A 9,568-nucleotide genomic window follows, 5' to 3' on the forward strand; every position below is an offset into this window, starting at 1 on the left:
TGACTGGAAACCAATAGGGAGCCAGTGCAGCTTGCAGAGAATTGGTGTAATGTGATTGTACCTAGGTGCACCCACGACAGCTCACGCAGCTGACTTCTAGACCAACTGTAGTCTCCGAACACTTTTCAAGGGTAGCCCCATGTAGAGCGTGTTGCAATAATCCAACCGTGAGGTGACAAGGGCATGAGTGACTGTGAGGAGAGCCTCCTGATCCAAGTAGGGTTGCAATTGGTGCACCAGGCGAACCTGTGCAAAGGTTCCCCCTAGCCACAGCTGTCAGATGTTCCAATCTCAGCTGTGAGTCTAGAAGGACACCCAAATTGCGAGCCCATTCTGAGGGCGACAATTTCTCCCCCCCCCAGAACCAAGGATGGACAATCGACATAGTCTTTTGGAGGCAATACCCACAGCCATTCGGTCTTCTCTGGGTTAAGTTTGAGCCTGTTGACTCCCATCCAGACCCTCACAGCCTCCAGGCACCGGCACATCACATCCACCGCATCACTGAACTGACGAGGGGTGGAGATATACAGCTGGGTATCATCCGCATATTGCTGATATCCCACCCCGTGTCATCAGATGATGACACGGGGTGGGATATGAAGCCACCCAGCAGCTTCATGTAGATGTTAAATAGGAGGGGAGAGAGGACCGAGCCCTGAGGCACCCTGCAGACGAGGGGCCTAGGGGTCGGCCTCTGTCCTCCTACCAGCACCGACTGATCGACCAGAGAGATAGGAGGAGAACCACCGCAACATGGTGCCTCCCACTCCTAACTCCCTTAATTGCCCCAGAAAGATACCGTGGTCAATGGTATCGAAAGCCGCTGAGAGGTCAAGTAGCACCAAGATAGAGGAATGACCCCTGTCTCGGGCTCGCCAGAGATCATCCATCAGCGTGACCAAAATAAATGGTGGCATTGCTTGTACCTTTTTCCTGCTGAGGGATGAAACTGGATTTTGGGGCTATTGACCATCTTGGGTCCAGGGAGGCCTTTGGGGCACAATGCCCACTGTGGAGGGTGGAAGGGCTCCCCCACCTCTTAAAATCCCCACTTGCAACCGGTTTCATCAGTTCCCCAAAGAAGCGGGGGGGCTCCTCTCGCTTCCAAAGGCTGCTGTAGCTTCTGCAGAAGCCTTTTTTGACCAGCTTCTTTAATCTGGTTAAGGAAGGTCTAATAAAAGAATAGCATGGTCTGCCTGGCTCCCCATCTTCACTAGGGGAGCAGGGGAAGAGACCCATTGCCAGCAAAACATTGTTTCCTTCTAAAATGGGAGATGAGTTACTTATTGCTACGCCAGGATTGTGTAACTTTGGGGCCTAAAGGAAGCATTGCCTCTTCTGGATTTCAGAGTCGCTAATTCTCCCCCCCCTTCTCTCTCTCACACACACACGCATTCTAAAATGGACTCATTGAGGCTGAATTGCTTCTTCTGTCAAAGCATCACAGAACAAATTCTGTATATCGTGCTTGATTTGTTCAGTGGACACTTCCTTGGGGTATTAAATTCTGGAGTTAAAATGGAAACACTTCAATTGCTCATCAAATTTTATTCACGTAAACAAGCCCTGGGCCTGAAAGTCATGGGAATGGATCCTATCAGGATCACCAGAAGCCCTGATGGAGAGTCTGCAAGTGGCTCCCTCTTTCGCTCTGGCTGGGATGATGCTACCGAGGAGCAGACACAGAAGCTGTCTGTCTGTTGGGTGGGACTACCACAAGTTGCTCTTCGCAGGGCTGCCCTGGGAGAAGGTTCAGAAACTACTCTGTGTGTGTGTAATGTTCACAGCCTGCTTGTCAACAGATGGAAGTTGGCACAGCAGAAGGGCACCAATCCTGTGGGAGATGCTCCCGTTGCTGGTTGACTTTTGGGCTCAGTTCAGATCAGCTCCTTGCTATCTTCCGGAGCATCTACTCCAACACTCCACCCACTCAGAAAATGCTGGGTGGGTGGGTGGGTGGGTGTGCCATCTCTCCCTAGGAATGGAGGAGACCCAGATCAATGGTGGCTGCACAGTGAGGAGCAGCCCCTCCCCCCAAGGCAGCCTGGGAGTCTGTTCTTCCAGAGCTGGGGGTGGGGGCATAACAAGAGGCAGCTCTTGTGAAGGATAGCAACTGGAGGAGTTGTGGGTCTATGCAGTGGTGTTTTTGTGACCTGCAAGCTGCCTGGAATCCTTTGAGGCAGCAGCATACAAGGAGATGCACAAATGTGTGTCTGTGTGTGTATTCCCCCTCTATAATTTTGCATCTGAAGAAATGAATTTGTTGGCAACTATGTTAAGCAGCACAGAATGCTAGACCGTCCAAAGAGGCCACAGCAGAGGGCATCTCAAATTGTAGCTTTGCTCTTTTCAGAAAGTTCTGTGAACTGCTGCCTAATCCTAATGAAAAGGAGAAGCGTCACATCTGCACACACCCACTTCTTGTGCATTTTCTGGGCTTCACCTCCCTGCCCCAGCTCCATGTTTGCTTGACGTGCCATCTCCAAAAGACATCCTTGCAGGGAGATCATCAAACCCTCTAGGTCCCCGCATCACCACATCCCCTTGTGCTGCTCCTCAACCTGTGGCAGCCCACATGTTCTTCACCCGAAGGAAGGCCCTCTGGATGGGCTCACAACATGCTCGAGCATCATACATTTGGCCTGGTTGTGTGCACCCAACTGCTGCACCTTGTTTAATCTAATCTCTTAGGATTCAAATCTAGGATCTCCACTAACTTGGAAATCCAATGGCTAAATTGCTGTTGGTCCCAGAAAACTTGCATTTCAGCCTTCCTGGGCAGCCTTCTTCAAGCGATGCCCTGCAGAGCTGTTGGACACACACTCACATCCATCCATTCTCAGCCGAACTACTTATTTGTGGCTCCAAATATGATGCAGTTCATCTTGGAGTAAATCACAGAAGCTGCATTTGCACAATAGACTCACCCAAGATTAGCATAACCATGGCTTCCCATAACATAGTCAAAGGTGGCTAGCTAGTTTATGACTTGATATAAAAAGGGATTCTCTAATTTTGCAGGATTTACCTTTCTGGAAGACGTGCCAAAGTTAGTACAGCAAACAGGCTGGGTAACCCCATGGCATTCAGAGTGTTACAGATGCCACTGCAGCCCTCCAGAGACTGTGTCTGGGCATCTGGAAGAGAGGGAGAAGCAGCAGCTGTTGACCTTCCCCCAGCCTCTTGCTGTCGAGTCCTACCAGAGCTCGCCATTGATGGGGGGTATGGGAAGGTGAGTGCGGAGACGGACAGCAGCACACATGCCCACGCAGTTCCTGGTCGGTGGCATTTGCTCTGGCGATGGGTGATGACGTCAACGTCAGAATCTCCGAACTTGCTGTCACCAGGACGCTCACAGCTGTTGGCGTTGGGGGGGTGGGGTTATTGATTGTTGTTAAGTGCCGGATGCTTGTTTGAGGGCTGATTTTCTGTTAAATAGTGCTGTGGTGTAGTTGCGCACAGCGCTGACTTTGAACCAAAACACTGACTTGTACTTTACTTTTGACTGCGAACCTACAAGCACTGAAGTAAACTTTGAATCTCTGCATTGTTTCTGGTGGTTTATTTGTGACCGCGGTTCAGAATGAACGACAAGCCGAGAGAAAGTCAGCGCTGTGTTCTTTTTCACATGTAAGTTCAGAATCCCTATTGCTTACTTAACGTGGGGATAATGGCAGAAGGGATGCTTTTGGAAGAGCTGGAGTCGGAGAAGGAGTGCAGAGGAGGTGTAGAGGAGGAGGAACTGCGGATAGAGGAGGCGAAGGAAGACGTTGAACAATTGGTGCTGAAACTGAAAGTTAGGCAAACCAAAAGCGGACCACTCCGCCCGGAGGAGGAGAGTCTCCCGGGACAGCGAGGGCGGACGGGGGACTGGTGGCACAGCTCTGTTCTCCTCGGACCGCGGATGCCAACTCCCCCTCATTTAGGAACCTCCTTCCAGGGTTGGAGAGAGAGACGTTGGACGGATGAGGAGGAAGGCGAATGGGGGTATCCTTCGTCTTCTGGTCCCAGCACTATAGATATGTTGCGTGAGTGCTTCGGGGAATCAGGTTTCCGTGACACCCCATCATGGCAGCCATGGGTTGCTGGACTAGAACCTCCGGTCTCCTCTTGGCAGGACACAGGGGTAACCGGTTCGGAGACCCAGTTCCGGCTCACTAGTCCTAAATTGAAGCTGGACCGAGCCTCTGCGCGGTCGGTGGATCAGCCACCCCAGAACGGGACCAAGGAACCTCATCGGGAGATGTCGGAGGTGGCCCTGAATCCCAACCAGCACAGCTGACGGGCGGCTTACCTGTTGGGGGTCGCGGAACGGTGAGAGACCGACCCAGGCAGGATAGGAGGGGTGCCAGTGCAGTAAGGTCCCCAGGTCCCATGCCCTGGCTTCCGGGAGCCCCTCCAGGATTATGGACTCCTCAGGCTGTTTGGGGACCTTGCAGACCTCCTTTGACGGAAGCCCTGAACGAGTGGCTCTTTTCCTGAGGTGATTAGTCATATGGATCAGTATGGACAGTGGTACCCATCCCAGTGGGCTATAGTGGTTGCTGTTACGGGGGTCCTGACAGGAGAAGCAGCCGAGTGGGTAGCAAGCCTCCACTCTAAACATGCAAGAGAACTGGTGGATGTGGGAAGGTTCCTGGAGGCTCTTCGTGCTAGGTTTGAAGATGAAACAAGCACTCAGGTAGCAGAGGGGGATTTGTTTGCACTCAAGCAACGGGGCTTATCAGCCAAGGAATATGTGCATGAATTTCGGAAGACTGCGGCCCGTTTGGTGGGTTGGCTGGAACATCTTCTGGTGCACCAATTCCATAAAGGATTGGATCGAGATTTACGGCAAGCTTGTGTGTACCGGGGCTTGCACCCCCAAGTTGAGCCTGTGGTTCAAGGCAGCAATCGAGTTGGACGTGGGTCTTAGAGAATTTCGAGTACGGGGTGAAGGGGTTGCAACTCAGGTGAAACAGCCAGAAGAACGCACACAACCCCCCAAAGAGACTAAACCCAATGTCGCCTCAGGCGTTGGAGATAGGAACCAGTGGCCCGTATTCCGTTGCTTTAGATGTAATTGCATCGGTCACCGAGCAGCCAAATGTCCTAGCCCTATGCCTCGTAACCCGGACCAGAACCCCCTAGAGCCATGATGAGGGGTAGGGGTCGACCGACGTCCGAATGGTCACAGATGACTCGAACGTCCAGTACGGAGACGGATGTCCCAGCTACAGATACTAAGAAGGTGGTGGCGGAAAAATTCCCGGTTGTGGCAGGGGATAGTGATGATGATGATGAGGATCCGGATGACCCGATGGTGAGTGAACCCATCCAACCTTTCGTGATAGTGGTCATACTCCGGAACCCTCTGTCAACTACTGGACGCCAATACGGGGCGTTAATTGATTCAGGATGTACCCATTGCTTAATCCGTAGAGCAATAGTGGATGAACTTGGGTTACGGGTTATACGGTTAAGAACCCCTATAACTTTTGAACAGATGGACGGGTCATTGTTGGGAGGGGCACCGGTAACTCATATAACAGAAAGTGTGCACCTCAGTATCGGAGAGCACACCGAAACCATTCGGTTTATCATAGTGGAGAAAATGTTAGAACCAGTAATTTTGGGTTTAGCATGGCTGGATAAGTGGGCTCCTACGATATGGTGGGAAGGGGGTTTCCGCAAACTCCGACTGACGCTAGGTCCACCTCCACCGGACAAAGGAAAGGAAACAGCAGGGGGGACAGAATCAGGGACCCCGCTTACAAACTCGACATTCCCTAGTGTGTATAGGGACCTCGCCATTGTTTTTAGTGAGGAGGAATGTGAAACCCTGCCCCCCCATCGGTCCACGGACTGCGCTATTGAGTTGATTCCTGGGGCTAAGCTACCAAAACCCCGGATGTACTCGATGACCCAAACCGAATTAGAAGAGTTAAGGAAATACATAGACAAGAACCTGGCCCGGGGCTTTATCAAGCCTAGTAGATCTAGGATGGCTGCTCCCATCCTATTTCGTGGGGAAAAAGACAGGGGGTTACGGTTATGCGTTGTGTTCAGGGACCTCAATGCAGTGTGTGTGGAGCACCTATATCCACTCCCATTAATGAAGGACCTGTTAGCTACCCTGGCAACCAGTTGTATCTTTACGAAACTCGACCTACGTGAGGCATACTATAGGATACGAATCAAACCGGGGGATGAGTGGAAAACAACATTCAATTGTCCCCTGGGAAGCTATCAGTTCCAGGTCATGCCGTTCGGGCTGCAGGGCGCTCCTGCAGTGTTCATGCAGCTCATAAACGAGGTATTGCATGAACATCTGTATAGGGGTGTCCTTGTGTACTTAGATGATATACTGATATACACCCAAACTGAAGAGGAACACATAACCCTGGTCCAACGAGTGTTAGAAAAACTACTAGCCACCAAGTTGTACGTGAAACTCTCAAAGTGTGAGTTTCACAAAAAGAAAATCGGTTATCTAGGCTATAGAATATCAGAGAATGGGGTGGAGATGGATCCCAGAAAGGTCCAGGCAGTGCTTGAGTGGCAGGCTCCTAGGACTAGGAAGCAATTGCAAAGCTTCCTAGGCTTTGCCAACTTCTACCGGCAGTTTATTCCTAACTTTGCTGAGATAGCTCTGCCATTAACAGATTTATTGCGGACCAAACCATCCACAACTAAACCGAGGCCGGGACAACCATTGATGTGGTCCTCAATGTGTCAAACAGCTTTTGAGCAGTTGAAGAAACTCTTTGCCCGAGAGCCAGTGCTCAAACATCCAGATCCAACGTAACCGTTTGTAGTCCAGGTGGATGCTAGCGACGTGGCTGTAGGAGCGGTACTCCTACAAAGAATGGGGCAGGAGGGTTGCAACCCTGTGCCTACACGTCTAGGAAACTAACCACTACGGAACGTGCATGGGCAATCTGGGAAAAAGAGGCGTTTGCTATCCATTGGGCGTTGATGATGTGGCAGTATCTATTGGAGGGGGCATCACATCCTTTTGAGGTGTGGACGGACCACAAAAATTTAGAAGCCTTGCAAACGCCCAGGCGACTATAAGGTGGGCACAATATTTTCAGTGCTTCTCTTTCCAATTACGGTATGTTCCTGCTGGGAAGAACTTCCTGGCTGATGTGCTGTCCCGAATGCCACAGTATAACAGCAAACGAGAAGAGGTCATAGCTCTTATCCCACCTTCCCAAAAGACACTAATACTTACAGAATTGGATAATAATGATATCATGCTGCACCGGTTGGAAGGGTTGGGGGTGGGGGGCACTGTTCTACAGTGGTTCTCCTCCTTTCTCTCTGACCGGTCGCAGTCTGTGTTGACAGGGGGGCAGAGGTCGACCCCGAGGCCCCTTATATGTGGGGTGCCACAAGGATCGGTCCTCTCGCCCCTTCTATTCAACATTTATGTGAAGCCGCTGGGTGAGATCATCCGTGGTTTTGGGGTGAAGTACCATCAGTACGCCGATGACACCCAGCTGTACATCTCCACCCCAGACCACCCCAATGATGCCCTTGAGGTGATGTCCTGGTGCCTGGAGGCCGTACAGATCTGGATGGGGAGGAACAAACTCAGACTCAACCCATCCAAGACCGAGTGGCTGTGGTTTCCGTCGTCCCGATATAGTCAGTTGGCGCCATCTCTGACTATTGGGGGCAAGTCGTTGGCCCCCACAGATTGGGTTCGCAACTTGGGCATCCTCCTGGACTCACGGCTGTCTTTTGAAAAGCATATGATGGCCGTAGCCAGGAGGACTTTTTATCAGGTTCGCCTGATTCGCCAGTTGCATCCCTTTCTGGATCGGGACTCGTTACGCACGGTCACTCACGCCCTTGTCACCTCACGCCTGGATTATTGTAATGCTCTCTACATGGGGCTCCCCTTGAGAAGCACCCGAAGGCTCCAACTGGTCCAGAATGCGGCCGCGCGGGTGGTAATGGGAGCAATGTGGCGCTCTCATGTAACCCCCCTCCTGCGCGAGCTGCACTGGCTCCCAGTGGTCTTCCGGGTGCGCTTCAAGGTTTTGGTTACTATCTTTAGAGCGCTCCATGGCTCAGGACCAGGGTACTTACGAGACCGCCTCCTGCCACCAATAGCCTCTCACCGACCAGTTCGCTCCCATAGAGAGGGACTCCTCAGGGTGCCGTCGGCCAAACAATGTCGACTGACGGCCCCCAGGGGGAGAGCCTTTTCTGTGGGGGCACCTACCATCTGGAACAGGCTTCCCCCGGAGTTACGAAACATCCAAGACTTACACATATTTTGCCGTGCCCTGAAAACATTTCTATTCCAACAAGCTGGTCTGGCCTAACTCTCCCTTTTTAATTGGCTTTTAAACTGGCTTTTAAATTGGGTTTTAAACCTCTTTAGATAAATTTGGATGTTTTTTAATCTTTGAGCCTAAATTACTTAATCTGTTTCTTAATAGTTTTTAACTTCTATATGTATTTGTATTTATTATGGCTGTTCACCGCCCTGAGTCCTTCGGGAGTAGGGCGGTATACAAATATGAAAAATAAATAAATAAATAAATAATCCGTTACATTCTGAACTCAAAACAGCTCTACAACATGACCAGTGGGTAACCCAGAATCCATCTATGATCAACTACAAAGATGGATTAGCCTGGAGAGAGGATAGGATATATATTCCGGAATGCCTACGCAGATGCCATGATGCTAAACCGGCAGGCCATTTTGGGTATTTAAAAACCCTACATCTTGTAAGAAGGCAATTCTGGTGGCCACGGATGCGTAGAGAGATAGAAGCATATGTAAAAAGTTGCACAACTTGTGCGACTGCCAAACGCTGGTCTGGATGACCATTAGGATTATTACAGACAGTAGCAAACCCTAACAAGCCTTGGGAAGAGATCGCTATGGATTTCATAATCGATCTCTCTTCTAGCCATGGTCATACCGTGATTTGGACGGTAGTGGATTTGTTTTCAAAACAGGCCCACTTCGTGCCATGTAAAGGCATACCATCCGCACGGCAGCTAACCGAACTCTTCCTACAACATATTTATCGACTTCATGGGGCACCAAAAAGGATTATATCCGATCGAGGTGTTCAATTTACATCTAAATTTTGGAAACGTTTTATCCATTTAATTGGATCTTCTCAAGGGCTGAGCTCGGCATTTCATCCGAGTACCAACGGAGCAGCTGAACGGGCCAATGCCATGGTTGAGAGATATATAAGATGTTATGTTTCATATCAGCAGTCCAACTGGTCAGGTCTCCTGCCTTTTGCCGAGGTAGCTTATAACAACATACCACATCGTAGTACAGGACTATCCCCATTCCAGGTAATTTACGGTTGGGACTTTTCAGCCATTCCAGAATTAGATCCCCCTGCGACAGATAGTGCACCCCACGAGGTTGGGCCGAGAAAATTAGCCACGTGTGGCCAAGCGTGAAAATAGTGTTACAAAAAGCAGCAGATGAGTACAAGAAATATGCTGATAAGAAAAGAGCTAATCCAAAACCATTCCAAGTAGGAGATAAAGTTTACTTGTCTACTAAATATCTCAAACTAAAACTACCTAGTAAAAAG

Source organism: Pantherophis guttatus, chromosome 17 (genome assembly GCF_059756535.1).
Source record: "Pantherophis guttatus breed Tessera chromosome 17, ASM5975653v1, whole genome shotgun sequence".
NCBI lineage: Eukaryota > Metazoa > Chordata > Lepidosauria > Squamata > Colubridae > Pantherophis > Pantherophis guttatus.